Source organism: Aquila chrysaetos, chromosome 6 (assembly GCF_900496995.4).
Source record: "Aquila chrysaetos chrysaetos chromosome 6, bAquChr1.4, whole genome shotgun sequence".
In the NCBI taxonomy this organism is placed as follows: domain Eukaryota; kingdom Metazoa; phylum Chordata; class Aves; order Accipitriformes; family Accipitridae; genus Aquila; species Aquila chrysaetos.
In genome coordinates, this window is record NC_044009.1 from 30,269,133 (window position 1) to 30,287,718 (window position 18,586).

The following is an 18,586-nucleotide window of genomic DNA, read 5'->3' on the forward strand; positions in this document are numbered from 1 at the left end:
GCAGCCAACTATCAAGAAAAGAAAATTAGTCAAAGACCTTTGCAGGAGCCCCACACTGACCCAGCAAGAGACATACTCAAAGAGACTGTTTCTGGAGCCCTTTGTGTCTTATCCTAGTTCTCATGAGCTATTACATTGGATTACATGACTTACAGAAGCAAAGATAGCAACATCAAACTCATATACATCAAAAGAGACAGTCTCTTCTCTTTACAAAGTGCTATCAAGACTTTCAAACTCAAAATTCAAATTAAACAGATTCAAGCTATGCTTCTTTCCTTGTCCTGATACCCCATTCCACGGTATTTTTGAGTAGACTGATACAGTGTTAAGAGTTCCACTAGTGTATTTAGGTAACTGTACAGGAAGTCTACCCATTATTTTCCCTCTCTGTACTAGAGTCTTCTGTAGAGCATATAATCATGTGTGAAGACGTGGCTGTCCTTCTGATCCATCAGAGTATAAGAATGGACAGGGATTTGGTCTCCAAGCCCTTTTGAGAGCAGATTTTATCAGCAGCCATTCACTGGAGTTCATAAAGAAAGCAGCAGGCAAACAGAAACAGACAAAAACAATGGTGCAGCAGCTGCACGGGTCATGTGTACAGCTGCTGCTAAGGTGAACACAAATGTAACCTCCTGGTTTTGGTGTGGGGCTGCCCAAGTTAGGACCCAGTGGTTTATCCCATGTTATAGAGCATGTCCTCTTCCTCATTTCCAGAGAGGAAATTCAAACTGAATCTGTGGATGCATCCAGGGATTTAGTCATCTTCAGACTATCTCTAGGAATAAAAGTAGTAACGAATTTATCTAAAAATCAACTAACTCCTCACCCTCCCCTGCAATTCCCCCTGAAGCATTCACTGAATAATTTGCCAATTAAGAACTAGACAGTCCACAAGTTTGCTAGTCATTCATTTACAAAAAGACACAGGGCACCCATTTTAATGCTGCAGTCACATTTTAATCAAATATTAATCCTTAGAGGTCTTTGAAAGGAGGAGATACTCTCTCTTTGACAAGCCCATTCTTAAAATAACTTTTTTGCTTTAACAGTTAACAGTTCAAATGAGAATGCAGCAGGCAAGTTATGGATTAAATAGTACCTTCAACAAATATGACTCAGTGACATCAAGCAAGAGTCAGAAAGCACAAGCTGAGGGGGATGGGACAGTAATCAGGACATGCATTAACTTTTAAAGTTTGCCATTGTCCAATTGTTTTTGGATAGCGTGTATGACAGCGCAGGTCATCCACTGGAGCAGGCACCTTCAGACTAGGGGCTGCAAAAGCTCAATGCCTCCTTGCAGCAGTAGTTCCATGAGGAAATGTGACTTGATCTAATTTTGGAATCTGGAAAAAAGACAAACATCGGGAAGGAAGTTTAAAAATATTTGGAAAAAAAGTCCTTTCAAAGAAAAAGGAAACTCAAACCAGATAAATTCAAATAGCAATAAGTCAGCATCAAACTGCTGTGACATGTCTTTTTGGAAATAGCACATAAGGATTGCTTGCCCCTCTCCGGAACATTTAAGACAGGGAGCAGGAAGTCACTACTACCTTTGGATGCGTTTAGCCTACTGGTTTCCAGTTGCCTCTGTATGTACGGGTACTGCAGACCTCCGTTTGTGTCCAACACACATTAAACTCTGCTGAGTTAGGTCTGCACAGAGCTCCATACACCCTCCCTTCAATTTCAGACACTACTATCTATAGAAACACCATTGGCACAGAAGTCTGGAATACTCCAGACCCCACAGACGATCAAAGCTAACAGACAGGAGATCTGCTAAGAAAAAGAATCATAACAAAGGAAACTACTTTCAGGTTTCTGGTATAAAGACACAAACCCTAATTCCACATGAATTTTCAGTACCATGCATACACTGCCAGCTAGCACAATCCCCTGTAGGTTTCTTCAGGACTACCCATGCCAATAGGGAGTACTTGATAAGGCCTCACCTGTACCTTCGTGGAAGATCAGGATCACATCAGTCAGCTCCCCTGATTCACCTGGTAAATACAGTCTCTAAGGGACTAGTTTGCTGAGTCAATTCATCATTTAACTTTATTTTTTAAAAATTCTTAGGTCACAGAGAAATTAAATTAAGACTTTATTAGCTAACTTCCAGTTGTAGGAGAGTAAATCCTCATTATGCACTAAAATGGTCTAATTTACATTACAGTGATTCTCAGATGGGTGAATGGATGCATGTTTACCTCACAATGACCGCAGAGGGCACAGGTTTCCTCCCATTCTCACTTTGTTCTCCTCTCCTCTTCCTCCCTCCCCAACCCTCTTTTTCTCTGACATCTTTGTAAACAGTACAGAATTTATTTTGAGCCAGTGGAAAGGGGGAGAATGGGCAGTAAGCAGAGCAAAGAGGGTTACCACCTCCTCCTTTCCTCATCTCCTCCTCCTGCACAGCAGCAAGCCAAACTACAACAGTAAAGTCAGAGGAAGGAAAACGAACAACATAAAGCATTTGAAAAACACCCATTCTGAAAATCCTAGTTTTCAAGGAAAGGTGCTGTAATGTTAGAATTAGCAAACATAACTGAAAAGAGTTCCAACTAGTCTTTCTAAAATGAAAGAACATTGGCTCTATGCTCCTTTCCCTCTATGTGTGTGACATGGGCACAAGGGTCAAAGAGATTTCACATATAAGGAAGGGGAACAAAATCCATACACCAACCTTCTTCCATACTGCTGTTGCTAAACTTTAAGTACAACTTCTCCTATGAATAATTCTATAAATTGCAGACATTTTTAGTATACCAAAAGACAGTCTATCCTAAGCCTCCTCTTTTGCTCTAATATGCTCCAACACTCTGCTGTGATCAATTTTCATTTCATAAACTAAACAAGGCCCAGCTGGATAAATAATGAGCATAGACAGCACTGTAGGAAGTGGTTATTTATCCTAAATCAACCCTCAAACAACCTCATACCCTCTTTCTTGGAATCAGTGTAGTGCTGGAATTTCACATTTCAGCAATACAATCTATGTCTTCACCACAAGTGCTAATTACAGAGCTCAGCTGCTGCTTCTTCTCTTTTTAAAGCAATTTACCATTGTTCTCATACAGTCTAGCGTTAACTCACCTATATTTTCAGCTGAGTAATGTATCCCACACTTCCTGACCTGAGCTGCTACGCAGTATTGCTGTATGGTCTTTCAGGGAATGTAGTAGTGAAGCCCATCTGTAGTCATATTTCTGCATTGCCAAAGTTCTGTGCAATCATGGTGCAGTCAGTCTGTTAATTTTCCCTCTGACATGTGCATGTCAGTACTAAATCTCTGCATCTGTAAAACCCTTTGGGATCCCTGACAAAGAAGGACTCTATGTAAAGGTCAGATTAATAACTTTCTTCTTGAGCAAAAACATTTTAGGAGAATTTAAAGAGACATGCAAGTCTAGCATTCTGGAAATTCTCACAGCTGCTGTTTGCTACCACTCTGTGCTGCTTAGAGTCATGTGTGTTCACATGATCTGCTAAGCTGGGAGCTGAGGGCTGTCTCTTGCTCTTGAACTTTTCCCTCCTGCACTTTAAGATCTGCCCAGCAATGCTTTTATTGTATACTGCTGAGTACATGAGCACGCATGTAAAGGGCATGTGATGGCTGTCACTTCTAAATGGTTTATAACTAGTCTGTCCTTTATTACCATTTCTTTGGGTATTGAAATAAATTCATTAAAATTTCAGGACTTCTTTTTTAAAAACAATCAAACCAGAAACTAAAATGCAACTTAGACCACAGTTTGCCTTACGTGGCAACCACAGACAGAGTAAAGGAACCACATGTTCAATTTTCATTTTTTCTAGATATGAAAATATGTATGCTCATTATCTTTAGAGAGTATTTATATCAATTTTGCTTTTCCAGGACTCAATACATGGAACATACCTCATACAGGCTATAATGTTTTCAAGATTTATTTACAGGCTAGGACAGAATGGAATACTAATAATATCATTGCAGGCTTCCTGTGAGTAACAAACAAAGCATTAACTCCTTAGAAATACATGAAGCTTACAAACTGAAACTCTGTCCAACCCTATAGTGATGAGCATTTAGAAATAAAAGCAATCATTATAAGAATAACATAACCCATCCAAGTCCACAGGTCAGTCAGCTTTCTATTCTGTGTTTTAACAGGAACTGTGGCATCAGCATAGGGCATTACAGGGGGATTAATGACTAGCTGGAATTAATGGCCCTGGGGCTATGCCTGAGGCAATCAACTCCTCCCACCTACTCACTAATCCCAGGAGATACTGTAGTCTCCGTTGGAGAATTAACATCCAACTTTTTTATAAAATCCTTTCTGCACAGGATTTTTGTGCTTAGATTATTTGGAGGACTTTATATATATATATGTGAGCAAAAATACAGTGAATTAGGGAGAGCATATTGAGATGAAAAGCAGTATCAGTGCCTTCAAGACTATGTTTAATGGGAACAAATGTTCTCAGATAACAAAGAATGCAAGTGGGCTTGTATTTTTGATCACATGCTGTCTGTATATTTGAGGTGAGAGCTATATTGCATTAACAACTTTCTGTTAGCCTTCCAGTGCTCCGGCTCCTTCAGAAAGTCTGTGCTTCACCCCTGCTCAACTTCCTTATTTTGCAACACCCCACACCACCCACTACCACTACTATTACCACTGTTGTATAAATGCAACAGAATCTTTTGGATAGGTGCTAGGCACTTTCAAAATTGGCCATAATGCATGTACAACAAAGATAACAACCATTTTAGTCATCATTGCCATGAAGTTATTAGCACACTACAGATCTTAATTTGAAAAAAAAAAAAAAAAAGGTGATACATCATATATTACTTTAATTCCTGGCACAGTCCTCAGTTACACTTTTTTATTCCTCACCCAAAAAACTCCATTTGCAAGCATTCACTGCCTGCCTCTTGGCATAGACAGCAAATACATTACAGACTTTCAGCAGTTACACTTGCATGAAGTATTGACTGTTCTTCTCAGGTGAGTTCACCAAAACTGCAAAAGACCCTTCAAATCTGGACCCTGGATATTCTCTTCCCCAGAAAAGCATTGCTCTGAAGAATAATCCATTTGACTGAGATGCAATCTGGAATGTTGCCATTCACCACAGCAGTAATTCTTGACATGACTAGCAACAAATGAAATTGAGAGAGGTCTCTCTGACTGCTGAGCACTACATACTAAATCTCAGCAACCTGAGCTCCACACTTACATTCAAATACTCTCTACTAACATACAGCCTACCTATAGAGTAAAGAACTCAGCAACCAGAAACACTGTTATCACATGGTAAAAAAAATAGGCTGTCTCATGTGTTTAAGTTTCCAGCTTGCTTGCACGGTTATCAACCACTCTTGGTCAAATTCTCCACCAAATGCATGCAGGGGCTTTCCCACTGAAGCCTATGTGGTCTGTGCATACATATCTAGATTATAGAGGACAAAGTTTTGATTCTTGTAGCCAAATGTTGAAAATTTTCATGATTACATTTAATTTTTTTAAGCTCCTGAAAAATCTAATCTGTGCTTGTGTGTTCAAAGACACAGATCCTATACAAGAACATGGTGCTGGCTATAACAGTTAATTGTGTATGTAGCAATACAGCAAAAGTAGTAACAGACATGAACCAACCATATTTGCCACCCTGTTGTTTCAGAATTGTCCACAGATTACTTTAATATTAAAGGCATAGATCTGTACTGAAGTATCTCCCTACTGTGAAATGGAGCTGGCAATTTCATCACTGCTTATCGTGGCCTGGGGAAATTGTGCATTTGTGTGCAATTATCAGTTTTCCATAGCCTTTCACTGTCTGCAGATTTTTTGTTGCAGTGATGGAGATGTTACTGGGATGGTTAACTTCCTTCCCCTCAGAAAGAGATAAAAGCTGAAATGACAGAGTTTCTGGCAAGAGAATTTCTGGCAGAGGAAGCAAAGTAGGAAATGCAGCTCCAGATATAATACAGCCCACTCTGTCTCGTCTAAGAGGCTTGCTGCCTGGGTATTTCTCAAATCTCTTTGCTGGATGAAAAATTGCCAGGGTTTAAAACATCTGAAGCTTTCCTGTTATGAGAATTATGTGCTTTACAGATCATGATAAATCCTGACTAAAATATGAAAGTGTCAGTGTTTCAAACAGTTCCTTTCCTTCAGTGAGGTTACATTTACAGTGCAATGAGTGGACTTGAATTACAGGGTCCTTTTTCTCTCGAACAGACTGAAAATATATGTATATATTGTATAAACAGTGTTCAAGCACCAAACAAAAATGATGAGAGACACCTCCCTGAAGGAATTTACTCAGTCCCTCAAGAATTTTCCTTGCATTATTCCTCACACCTTTCTTTCTGTCTCCTTCCATCCTCCCACCACTCATCATCTGTCCAGGGAAAATAGTGCCAGGTTATTTAATGGCCTTGTTATCACAAGAAGTTGTTATGGTAAGTTGGTAAGTTGAGAAATGGGGTTTGTATGGACTTGTGGTGAAAAGTGCAACCTGAGACTCCACCCCTTCTGCTCGTAAGTTCAGCTGGAGTCACTGAGGAAATACAAAACAGGTGCAGGAACATGGATTTTTAAAAAGGGCATTGGCAGCGTAGTACTATGACTGGAAATAAGGAACAACCACCCATACTGCTCCGCCAGCTCAAACTGGAAAGCTAACTGGGACATGGCCCAAGTGTAGTACCGGAAGTCACACTATACTTCTCCCACGGCCTTGATCTCTGTCACCAATGCTAAAGGTGAATTCTACATTTTATTGCTCACTCTTCCTTTCAGTGATTGCTCCCTCCATCTTTTAGTTATTTGTTTAGTTTTTCAGCACAAAAAAATCCTGGCATTGCCATTATGGGCTCTGAGCCATCTGAGCAATCTTCTTAAAATACACTAACACATCATCCATATGGTTATCCAATATGTAACTATTTACTTTCCAGGATAATAACAGAGAGGTAACAAAAACTGTTAAAAGCTTCACAAAACTTCACGAGACATTATCGCCCTAATTAGAAGTCTATGACTTTCACTGAATAGCAGAGTTATAGACATCAGTCTGCATGATCCCTTTTTTGAACATATTTTCATTATAAGTCTCCCTTAAACAAGACTGAAAGATCAGACTAGTGGTTGTCCTTAGGAGCTACCCGTTTGAGATCATTGTTATGTGTGTTCCAGCAGAGTTTGATGCCATGCACTTCACTATATTCTGGAAGAAATACACTTCAAACAGCATTTAGCAAGGCTGGGAAGACTATCTGAAAGCTAGAAGAGATACCAAGGAAATTCCTTTCCAGGTATGGTCTTCTTCCATAATAGCTTATAACTGTTAAATGGTTTTCAACACAGGTTCCAAGATTTGGTTAGAGGACCCAATCAAGCTATAAAATAGTTATACTTGTAAGCTGTAATTGGTACTATTTCTTTTATAGTCAACTTACATGTAAAATCCCCTTGCCCCCTCCAGAGATTCATTGTTTCCCTAGAAGAAAATGATACTTGGATGAGAGTTTACTTTGTCCAGACAGTTACCACGTATATTCTCTTCACAGCATGTGCAACACTGTCCAAGGGCAAAGTTGTTTATCACAATTTTCTAAGTGTACTTCAGGTGGTAACTGATGCTGTGAAAGCACGTGAGTTGACCTGTGACTACTTTATACACTGTAGCTTGTGAGTTAACCTTTTATGCTGAAAGTTGGTTGTGCTACAGAGTATTCCAGATGCAACTCAGTGGATGGATTAGTGATTATTGAACTTGTGGAAAAAATCAATGAGCTCTTAGGCCTGCATGTATAAAGCAAGATGGGAGCTTTTCTTGCATACTTCAAAGATCTACAGTTCTTAGGTCTCTCTGTATAGTTGTGAAATGGTATCTCCTTTTATCAGTAGTGACTAGAGCCCAGAAAGGAGGAACAGGAAGAAGGAAAGCTATGTTACTCCTTGTCCTCGCCAGCAGAACTGGTAAGCTTCAGTATGGGAACACAGCATATTCATTGCAGCAACACAGCAGTACACTCTCTCCTTTGGTATCACAGAACTTGAAGGGCCTCAGTTTTCTTTTGCGACCAAGACAGGGATAGTAGAGGCCAGACTTTCAACTTTGAGTGTAAGTTGTACTGCTTTGTAGACAGAAAACTAGAAGAAATGCTATTTAATCAAAACAGTTTGAACCCCTATGATTATATTCAGGCATTTTTCTCAGGACAGCCTTTTGTTTGTGTGAGATACCACCACAGGGCTCATGCTGGTTTAAGGTTTCAGGCCCTGCCTTGGTAACATTGGTTAATATGAGCTTTTCCATTAAACTCAATGGGAGCAAGAATATTTTGTATGATGTTTGCCTGAATATCGTAGGTATAAGCAAATTCAATACACTGAAATTGGCATCAGTGAGCCCCCTGCAGCTCTGAAAGTGCAGGGCTTAGGGTCCATTAGCACACTTTTCTCTAAAGTACAAGAAACTATAATTAGCATAAATTTATTGACTAAAACTGAAGGTGGAAATGAAGACCAGGCTGGAATCTAGTGAAAGAGCTTACAGGTAGCCGTGAAACTCTCAGCATAATAAACAGATAAACTCAGAATTTCACTCTAGAGGAAGAGGATGTGCCTTGTTTTGACTAATGGAAACTGCATCCAAGACCAAGTTCAGGCTACAAAAGGCACTCAACAGACTTTTGTCTCTTCAACTAAAAAGGAAATTTAAAAGAAGCAGTAACCTAAATCCAGTTTTGTCATATGCAATACAATTCACTTAGCATCTAATTTAAGTGTGACTGTATTATGAAACTTCACAGAAACACACAGAAGCAAATGTTTGTTTTAAGATCACAATATGAACACAACAGTAGACTATCTTAGCAGACATAGCACTTCTAACTGTTCAAAATAACTTTGGTAGGAATCTTTACAAATTATGTCCAGTTACAAGAAAATGAAAACTACTTACTTGTTTCATTATCTTTGTAAACCAGAATAATCTCCTGCTGCTCCAATGAACACAGATCACAGTAAAAAAGTATGCCTCTATTTTACCAACAGAAGCCCAACTCCGTTAAGAGGTGCCAGATTGATTATATTATTGTGTCACATGTGAAAGAAAAATACTTCACAGAACAAAAATATAGGAATCTTTGCCATGGTGTTTACAACTTAACACCACATTGGATACATCAGAACAGAAGTAACAAGGTCAAAGAAATCACCAATCCTCTTTGCTTCCTGTTGCTGTACAGCTTTCCTCTCTTTTTGTATTTGTTATTTTGTAAGTCAGACTGTTAAAGCTATGGGTTCCCAATGGGACCTCAGCTTCAGGGGCCGAGTACAACTGAGAGCCTGTGTGATCATGCATATGCATATTTTGTACAAAAATAAACTCTCTACTTGGTCCATGTTTCATCTGCCAGTTGGCCGGGTTGATTATTTATTCTATTGGGAAGAATGAGCATCCTTTTTGCCATAAAGCCTTACCTTCCCCTTTCTCCATTCCCATCTATCATTCTTGTAGTGAAGTTGCAACTGTTAATACATAAACCTTAACTTTTGTTTTGGCTAAGACCTACACAAAGTATCTGTGTCTCAAGACCTGAAACTGGCCCACATTCTGAGTATTTTAATTCTGTGAAGGGGACAATAGCCATACAACTATCCCTACATTTTTCAATTGCCACAAAAATAAACCATTTGTAGACTAAACACATGCAGGCTACTTCTGTTTCGAAGGCTCCTGTTATTATATTTGGCCATACATACATACACTATAAAATAAATGGATGTTACTCTGTATCTTTACACTTACTTTACCAAGTTCCTAACACTGAAGCATCCTTCACTCCTCCTTTCTCATATTTCATAAATTTGTTTGCTTGAAGCCCCTATCTTTTCCTAAAAATAACTAAATAAATAAAGCATTATTGGGGTTTTTTTAGAAGTGCTTCCAAATTTCCCTCACTTTCAGACTGCACAGCAAGACCTGTCTTGGATTTCCCTGCCTCTTTCCCTAAAGCCATGAGAGAGAGCCTGAGATTCCACATCAATAGCTTTTACTATATATTTTTTCACCTTGAACAAAGCATCACATCTGAACATTAACATCTGAACAGTAAAATTCCACCTTTCCTTTTTATTTTCCCATGCATTATTTAAACATGCTGCTCTGAATTCTACAGTTAGGGTATTCCTGGGTAACTACAATCAACATCTTTATTGTCTGATACAGCAGGAAATGTGGGCTATCCACGATAGTTTCACACATTTGTTTGCTGTACAGTAGCCTCAATTTAAATATGATAATCTAATTTAGTAAAAAATGAACTGAAATCAGATTTACTGAAAAAACTTTTAAAATTTAATTTTCAGACTAGCAATCAATGCTTATTCAGTTTCCATCTGATCCCTGCCTTCCCTTTTTGCAGATGCTTAAGTGACATTAAATCAAACAATTGCACAAATTTTAAAAAATGTAGGAAAATTACCAACTGCATTTAATTCAGGAATAAAAAGGTCTAGAGAAATTACTCTTTATGAGCATTTTTCTTAACAGAAAGAATAAAAAAATGCAAAAATTCTCATGGCAGAAGTAATATATATGTATTTGTGGCATTCTGTCTTTCAAATCATTTTGAAATGTAAGATGACAGAAATGAAGAAGGGAGATCTCACTATCATCTCACACAAAACCTTACTCAATTTCTGAGATATGACTGTTAGGATTAAATATTAAAACATCTTCAAAGAACGAACTATGTTGAGACACAGTAATAAAGCCCATTATTATTCACAGACATAAACAGTATCAAACTATTATCTGCTTAGTATTATACTTAGCTCCATTATATTTCCCCTAAATATATGCAAAATAAAAATATAATTGTGTAAACAACAATAATTACAACAGAAGGAAACAAAAAATAAAGAAATCTTAAACTTACATTGATGTGTTATTATAGGTCCTGCACAGCAAGTAGCCCTAAGGGTACATTTTAGGTTTTTTATCCATGCTCCGTTCTTGTTGCTGATGTGACCACTTAGGCACATGGTCAAGTTGCAATCAGCTTCTCTCTTAGTGATGTATGAGAGCTGTGCTGATTTATCTAGTCCTTCTGCAGCAGATTAGCACTAATGTTTCTGCTTCTGCATCCTACCTTTCTTTAGCGGTAGACTCTGCATTATCATTGGCGATCCGAATTAAAGAGCCAGTGGATGTAGCACAATTTTTTGTCTTTCTGAAACCATTGCAAAGCAGGTAGTCTCACAAATACCATGTTTTTATCCACTGAGCCTCTTTTTTAATATCTTTGGTGAGAACAGTAGTCAGAGATACAGAAGAATGGTTCCAATAAGTCTGCTACAGTCTTTTTGTGATTTATTCTGTTAAAGGAATATTCTCCTATGTAGATGGCCCCAGGCAAGAGATGACTGTAATACACCAACATTTCAGCCAAAAACATGGAATTTTCACTTTGTAACACAAAGGTATTATATGCAGGCAGTGAAATTCTAGTTTATCCCAAAGAAGTGAGCAATTTGAAATTAATTAATGCAAAAAGGCTTATGAAAAAAAGCAAGTTAAATACCTTATATGTTAAAGGTACTTAACATATAAACTCATTTGGTTAAAAATTATTTCAGTGCCTTACAGTGTATGAGTTCATCACGAATTCTCTTTTCTCTTTAGGATTGACATATTTTACACTATGGGATTGTCAAATTCAGCTACTAAAAGTATTACAAAGAACCTGACTGAACCTTGTTGTTACTATTTTGACTTTCCAGTAAACAAGTAGTATTTTAGCAGTAAAATGCAATTGTTAATTCATGATCTTTTAAATTCAAGATACCATGAGACACAGCTGTTTAAATTTTCATTAGGACTTTGAAAAATATTTAGGAAAAAATGGATGTCTTAGACCATCTAGTCTTAAAAATGTGAACATTCTGACAAGTTTGCTTACTGTCAAAATGACTCACATCACTGCTGTTCCTAGCTGCTACTCTTTCTGATCACAGAAGATAAGCATTCCTCTCTGGTTTTAAGAAACAAATGCCATACCTGAATATTAAACAAGAAATATGTGCCACTTAAACATTAGTAATATTTGAATAGCAGAAAAATTTCAGCTACTCATAAAGACCTATTCTCTTTCTATTATCAGCATTCATTTTAGAAAAACATTACATGGAGCATCTTACCCTAAACAGGAAACCAGGCAAGAAAGAAAGTAGGAAATAGAATTAACTCATTAGTTTATAATAAACCCTAAAATAAAGAGGGGCTATTTTTGCTCGAATATGAAAGTCTGCTGTGGCAAAATGTGGCAACATCCATTGCAAAGTTCTTTCTGGATTTTACATATGCTTATTTTTACACCTGCCACGGGAGCACAGCAACTTTGGGGAAGAATGTAACAAAGACCTAAGCATGCTCACTAGAACAGGATTGTTACAAAGGCAGTTCTAGATCTAGGTGCGGGACTGCACATACTTCTTCAGGCTTCCCCAGCTTTCCTCCTCTTTTTGTGTATTGTTGATAATGAATGAAACGGGTGACTGCAGAAGGGCGTCCAGAAGCCAGAGTGAGACTCTCCTGAGGAAAGGTACCTGAAAAAAGAGTTTTAAAGCATCCCCAATGCTAAGCTGCCAGCAGCTGGCTAAATGGAAACACTGAGGACCTGACGTACCTTCAACCTCATGCCCTCCCAGCCTTCAGGCAGCTCCTTGCAAATGCTGAGTTAGCATCTTAGGATTTTGAATTTGATAAGTCTCTCTGGATGATAGGTGCCTACCACCACACATTCAAAGAGCTGAAGATCTCTATTTCAAGAAAGATAGAGGCAGGGTGCTGCGCTTCCATCTGGCTTTGAATCGTCCTCAGGACTGGACTCATCCAAAGAGCAGTAATTCTACTTTCAGTTGCTTTCTCTGGGGAATGAGATTCAAATTCCCAACTCTCGTGCCTCAGGACAGTGTCCTAAAGAAATAGCTCTACTCCACTAGCAGTGCTCCAGCTAGGAGTGCTCATCCCCTTCTGTGGTGAAACGTGCTACAATACCAAAAAAGAATTCAAGATTCACTACATCAGTGACGGGACAGAACAATGCTGACCTTCCCAACAGGCTTCCACCAACAAAAAGGAGCATGACGTGGATGTGCCAAAGAAAAGTGAAAAGTGCTGTTAATTCTAAAAGCAGTATCAGTTGTAAGGACACTTTCTTGCTAAGAACTGAAACAAAATTTGGACCCCATGGTTTCATGTAGGTCTTTACTGTACTAGGAAAAAAGGTATTTAGCCAAAACACTGAAATCTGGTGTAGAAACAGCGTTGGAGCTGCTATTACAGGTATACACAGAAGATTACTTTAAAAAAAGAATTCAACTCCATTTTAAACATATCAATTTTTTTGCCCCCAGACTCCCATTAGAAGATTGTTCTGGAACCTCATTGCTCTGACGGTTAGACAGAAACTTCTAATGTACACTCCAGCTGCATTAGTACCCACCTGCTCCTGAGCAGCACTGCCCTTTAACAGTTTATTTCCCCTGAATGGTGGTCTTATGTATTTATAGACAGCAATCGTATTCCCTATCAGCTTTCACAACAGACTAACCAAGACATGCCCTTTTAGTCTTATCATATAAAATAGACACTCCATCTCCCTTACCATGGTAATCCTTCTCTGCACCTATCTCAGTTTGAGTTCATCTCTTCTAAACGTGGGTAAGCAGAACCATATATACTATGTTCCACTCAAGGACTTACCACAGAACTTATTTTAGTAGACCAAACAAACTTTTCTGTGGTTTTAATACATGGTTGCAACAAAATTTAAACCTCCTACCATGTCATCGCCAGCAGCTAAAAACTACAACAGCTTTATCTGTGATGGAATTCTGACATATACCAACTGGGATGTGTTAATATGTATCTTCTCTGCTACACTACAGGAGGCCGTGAAGTAAGAATCAACATCAATCTGCATTGACTTATGTCAAGCAAAAATATGAATATAACACTACTGCTGGCCCACTTGCTTAACTCCCAATTATTTACTGAAAGAAAATGTTGGTTTGATAACATAACTTCCAGGTCTCTCAACAAATTGGTTCCATATCTACTCAGCAGGGAGAAGAAAGAATAGCCATCGTATCACTGTTTGCCACTAAAAAGCATCATCTGTCCTTCCTAAGTCCCAGTGGTTTGCTTAAGTGTTACACACAAGCTATGCAAATGACACACTAATACTTCAAACATGCAAATGGAATATATGTATTTCTACAGGAAATTACTCAAGGCAATTGAGAGTGTAAAGTCAAACAAATTATCATCTATAATTGAAAACATGCGAGTAACTTTTAATTAAACATGACTTCTCTACTGAAAAAAACCCACATTAAAACCTCACTAAAAGGGACAACAGCTAATTCGGGAAAAAAAGGAATGAACAAAACAATGTTTTGTAAAGAGGGTGTTGCTCAGGTAAAAAAATTATTTAAAAAGCAGACTTGTAAATGTATTTCTAATTTATTCTTGATTCTAAGCCCACTTCAATTTCAAGCAAATAAATACATGCAGGTAAAAAAATATGCAGGTTCTCAAAACCACAGATATATCAGAGTGCTTGTTTATGCAAGTAACTGATTTGTTTAAAATGTCAAATATTAGACTGAGACAGGCAGGAAGTATTTTGGAGGTTAAATTATCAGTAAGATTATTCTCTGGGAGACATGTAAAACCTAGCAAAAACTACACCCCCCGCCCCCGAATGTTTAAGCCACAGTCTGAGTACCATCACAGAAAGGGCACCTAGCTGCTTTTGCTGAGGCCCCAAGAAAGCATAGTAAAGGGCAATCTCCTCAGTTAAGAGTCTGTGTGTTCAAGGAAGTGTTGCATATGATACACCTGGATGTTTATATCTTGTTCAACCATTCAACAATCATCAAAAAGCTTTCAGGAAACAAAAATATACTATCTTCTTACTTTGCATATGGAGAAAGCAAGAGGGTAAAATTAAATGCCTTGATCAAAACTGCAAAGACTTACAATTTCATGAGACGGGTTTCTATGACCTGTCTTTCCGCACCTAGAAATCACAATAGCTGCATAGCAGAGCTGGCACATCTTAGGCTTTCCAAGGGGAAGAACACAGGAACTTACTGGTAGTCTGTCTAACCAGTGACAGCCCATTCCTCCCATGGAGCACGGCCATGATACGGAAAAATTAAGGGAATATACTACAAGTTTCAAACGCCCAACTCAGAGTTTGCCCTACATTTTAACCTCGGTCAGCAAATTATCCTAGGGATAATACAATTTATGCCCGCAAAAGCTCTTTTGCAACTATTCCTTATACCAGTCCTCCATTAAGCTAACTATACCACACAAAACCCCTGTTCTCCCAACCTAACACTATGACATTTTCCCCACAACCCTGCCAGCAAAATTTTAGTATAGACCTGGCTTTAGTGAATAGAAGACCAAATAATCAATAATATTTAGGGAAAATGAATCAGTAGGAACACTTTAACCCCAGGTATCCAGTTTACATTTCAAGGCGCTCTGCAAGAAAAACAGCAGGGAAAACCACGAAAAACTCTCTGCAAGAAAAACAGGGACCTTTCTTTCAAAATAAAAGTTGAAATGGGACTTGAAATACAGAGATCCCTAAAAATCAGGGGAGTCTACTACCTGCAAACTGCACAGGTCACAACGTGGGCTATGTAAGCAGCAAGGATCAACTAAGGACAAAATAGAAGAGATTATATGCTGTCCCATGGGCTACAGAACCCACTTGCCAAACAACACTGCACTGAGAATCACTGGAAAAAGCTGAATAGATAGAAAGCACAAGCCTATATCTTATCCTCCTGAATAGCTAACAATCAGCCTCATGTTCTTCCTTAGAACAACAGCATTATAACGAGATTGAATTTCTCACTTTTCTCAAAATGGCCCTATATGTCTGCTTGCATTTTAGTGTCAGTCTTGTGAAATGTCTTTTTCCACTTCCCACATCAGATCAGACTACAGGTTGAAGACAAAATAAAGGATGACAGTTATAAACTGTCTTACTGCATGGCAACATAACATTGTAAGTGTTTTATTCCTTGCTTTCCTTTAAAGAATCTTTGGCATGCTGAATCTATCATTAAATGTATATTTAATAACCAAGAGAGATAAACTTAGCTTTAAAGCCTCCAAACACAGCCAGATGAAATAGCTTCCTCAATTGAGAATGGTACATCTGGCCACTGGACAGATAACAGCCTCAGAAAAAGATGTTTAGCTTCAGAAAGCCCATGTGTAAAGGCCATTGTAAGACACATTTTAGACCACACTTAGAAAAAACATAACAGAAGGTCAAAACCCAACTTGGGTGAAGAGAACAGGGAAAAATTGTTTTGGCAAATGTAGACAGCTACCTAGGTATAGAGGTAACATTACATACAGTGAATGTGGGACAGGTTTCTTACCCAGAGATTAATGCCATGAGTTGTTCATTAGGTATTATAACTCTCTCCACCTGCAACTAAGTTTGGAATAAGTAAATCTAGACATACTAAGTACACTGTTTCTTTTCAGTGGGGGATTCTTTTAACATTTTTCTTTGTTTTTAAGAAGCCTGGATCTGATTATGAGAACTCGTGACACTCAGTGCATTTTTTTCACTTTTCTGTGCAGAAAAGCTTTTATAAATTTCTGGTTCCTAGCATCATCCTCTAATCTCAGTCAGTAAGACTTGTATAAGGCAGTTTTCTCAAAGAAGTGTGCTGCAAAAGGTAAAGGCAATCATGCACTAGTAAAAAGCCAAGAGTCCAAAGAGGAGATGGACCTGCTACTAAAACGTTATTGAAAAATGAGATATGGTTGTTTAACATTACTGCATTTTGGAAATCAAAGACACTGTGAGAACATAAATAAGTAATCATCAGGAGGCCAACAAGCATCAAGTTTGTTGAGCGGGCACAGAAACAAGAGCTACTTGTTTCAGCCATGTCAGAGGGATGAGGACAACATTAATAATCAAACTTCTGATGAGCAATTTCATTCTGAAAAAAGAATAAAGTTGCTTAGTATACTTTCACTTGAATATTTACAGAAAACCTGCAAAGAAAGAGATTAGAAATAATTTCTACTAGTCATTGAAATCAACTGTGCATATTTTGAATGCTGCAGCTTCTTCAAAATATAGTGTATAATTGTTTTATTTCTGCTTTATCTTCCTGAACTTGATTAGCTGCTACTAAGCAGTTAGCCAGTCAATTTTTGACTGGAGAACAAACTGTGACATGAAGCAAAAAGGTGAAGTTGGAGGTGAGTTTGGGGTCACTCCTTCCTCCTCATGCTTTCTTGCAACATGGGCACAAAGGGATGCTCCACAAACTCCATAACACATCTGCAATATGTGGAAATAAATACTTTATCATATTCCAGAGTAATCAACAGTATTCACTGAGACAATAGATCATTCAGAATTTATGTTTTTTATTTATTTAATGATGTACATATTGAGAGAGGGGCAAATGTGGCAGAATAATAATCATGGTAAGAGGTCATCGTGAGGCAGTGCCAATAAAAACCTTAATTTGCTTTAATTTAAATGTTAGCAGATGTGCCAAAGAACAACGGAATGTAGGTTGCACCAGTTTATGCTGTGGTGAATTTTGTCCTGGGGCAGCTAGGAATAACCCAGGAGAGGAATGAAAACAGGTGAGTAAGAGAGAAAAAGAATGGGAATTATATATGCTTGTCAATACCTTATATTCTAATACACTTTTCTTTCTTTCATTTGAGAGTGAATTTTCACAATCGATTCTGTAAACCTTTTCAATACCAGAACTGCAGTAATTTTCCCCTATTTTCCATCCAATGCACATGGATGGCATAATTTATACCACCACTAAACACTTTAGTTCAGAGCAGGCTGTATCTAGGACCATGTACTAAGGTAACTTTCGATTAACATAAAACTAAAAATACTTGGAAATGACTTTTCAAGAGTGAAGCAGTAAATATCACTACAGTTAGATCAGAAAGCCCTCACTCATAGTTAACAGAAACAAATCTGTAAAGCAGCAAAACTGATTTAACCGAAGTTGGAGGCTTTACATGTGGGTTGCTGTTGTTTTTTCTTTTAATCACTAAAGTAGTGGAAGAAAGAAATGCAGTAGCTGTCACGTATTTGGATATCAGTAAAATATTTAATAGTCATAGCTCATCTTAAAAAACCTGAAAATGCCTTGGGTAGAAGCACTGTCATGCAAATTAACAATTGGCTAAATGACTGCAAACAAAAGATAATGAAACATGGCACAACACATAAAAAGGAGGTGTCTAAAGAAGTACTAAAGGGCTGGGTTCTGACTTTTTTTTTATTCATAATCTCAAAGGGATAATAAACAACTTAATAACATATTATGAAAACACTAGAGAAGGAGACGATAAAAATACTGGACAAAAAAAATATGTAATACATATGTCTCTATGGAATTAGCAATGCTGATTCTGATTTCCATTCAGAAAAATTCAATGGAGACATCATTTATGTAGAGCTAGTGAGTGA

General features: G+C 37.9%; 1 protein-coding gene across 7 annotated transcripts in view; it reads right to left on the bottom strand.

The window, feature by feature from the left end:
- Positions 1-18,586, bottom strand: part of RAPGEF4 (Rap guanine nucleotide exchange factor 4) — a 159,723-nt gene that overhangs the window by 102,540 nt on the left and 38,597 nt on the right. For 2 of the 7 annotated variants that reach the window (XM_030017970.2, XM_030017969.2), the window contains exon 1: positions 3,106-3,323. The exons of 3 other annotated variants lie outside the window; for them this stretch is intronic. The gene's annotated coding sequence lies outside the window, so the exon portion shown is untranslated. Of the gene's footprint in view, positions 1-3,105; positions 3,324-7,465; positions 7,507-10,957; positions 11,159-18,586 lie in introns of those variants that run through there. 2 more of the 7 variants (XM_030017968.2, XM_030017966.2) reach the window with 2 other exon arrangements.